Here is a 1,602-nt window from a genome sequence, read left to right as displayed (position 1 = left end):
AACCTCTAGAATTCGAGATTTTTCCTCCATGGAAACACAAAATTTCCTGCTTGTTTCCCCTCCATTCCATCCTTTTTACCAGCAACCAAACACCCCTTCAAAGTTAAATCTCCGGCCACTCCATTCTCTTCTTCCCACAGATCAAACTCAGCTGGTTTTGCTTTCTTCTTCTTTTCTTCTTAGTTCCCATGATCAGTCCTGGGAAACCATTTTTTAGGGTTATAAGAGATTGGATAATCGAACCCATTTGAATGCAAAGAAAAAGAATCAATGGCGTCGTTTCATTTCCCCATGAGAGCCCAATCAGCTCGGAGCTCCGCGCTTTACGCCGAGAGAACAACGGACGAACCGCCGCACGCTCAAAGCAACAACAAGAACTCGTAGACCACCGTCACGTTGATGAACAAGACGAACATGAATTATTCATGGTGAACAACGACGAGGGAGATCACAACATGCACTTCACGTGCAAGATCGAGCTCAAACCATGGCATTTTTGGAGCAGAAAAGGCTACAATTCGTTTGAGGTTGAAGAAGGCAAACCAGTTGACGTTTATTGGGATCTCCGATCAGCTAAATTCACGACCGGTCCTGAACCGGTTTCCGACTATTACGTCGCCATAGTCTCGGACAAAGAAGTCGTTTTATTACTCGAAGATAGCCGGAAAAAGGCTTACAAAAGAACCAAATCCAGAACGGCTATAGTCGAACCGGTCTTATTTTGCAAAAAAGAAATCGTGTTCGCCAAGAAAAGCTTCGGAACCCGGGTCAAATTCGACGAGAAAAAGAAGGAACACGACATCATCGTAGAGAGTTCTACGACCGGTTTGAAAGAACCGGAGATGTGGATAAGCATGGATGGGGTGGTTTTGATCCACGTGAAGAATTTGCAGTGGAAATTCTGGGGGAATCAAAAGACCCTCGTCGATAAACAACCGGTTCAAGTAATGTGGGACGTTCGTGATTGGTTTTTCAGTAGTCCGGTTTGTTTATATTTAAACCGATATTGACGGAGTTAACGGATGGTAGTGATAAAGAAGGGAGTAGCCACGACGGTTATAGCAATACCAACACCGGAAGCTTGTATTATTCGACTTCGACGCCGAGAAGCTCTCAGGTGGTAACTCTGGAGTTCAGCTTGTTTCTTTATGCTTGGAAGATGATTGAACTTTTTTATGGCATGATCTCAAAAAATGTGTTTAACCTTTGATTAAACAATCACATTCACTCTTGTTATTTTCTTGGAGTATTTTGGCATTAATCATTTTATTTTAAGGTAAAAAAACCATCTACAAATGAAAACAGTTAGTTAACAAATTGTTAACATTCTAAAATAAAGGATTTTTTATCTTAAAATAAAAATATTTAGGACCAAAATACTCCATAGAAAAATAAGGATCAAAGTGTTTATTTGATTAAATATTAAAGGTCTTTTTTGTACTTAAATGAAACGTTAGAGGTTACAATGCTCTAAAAAAGTAATAATAAAACAAAATAACTATTTTGATAAACGATTTGATACAAATTTTAACTTTATGTATTTTTTGGTAATTTAATCATTGTAATTTCAAGGGGAAATTTTATAGGTAATTTCCATGTATG

The 1,602-nt window shown here is 38.5% G+C and overlaps 1 pseudogene; it reads left to right on the top strand.

Annotated features, from left to right (window-relative positions):
• Positions 1-251: 251 nt before the first annotated feature.
• On the top strand, positions 252-1,210 carry LOC120129695 (annotated as a pseudogene).
• The last annotated feature ends 392 nt before the right edge of the window (positions 1,211-1,602 follow it).

The sequence above is a fragment of the Hibiscus syriacus genome, unplaced genomic scaffold (genome assembly GCF_006381635.1).
Source record: "Hibiscus syriacus cultivar Baekdansim isolate YM2019G1 unplaced genomic scaffold, ASM638163v2 tig00110503_pilon, whole genome shotgun sequence".
In the NCBI taxonomy this organism is placed as follows: domain Eukaryota; kingdom Viridiplantae; phylum Streptophyta; class Magnoliopsida; order Malvales; family Malvaceae; genus Hibiscus; species Hibiscus syriacus.
This window is presented reverse-complemented; position numbering and strand designations above follow the sequence as displayed.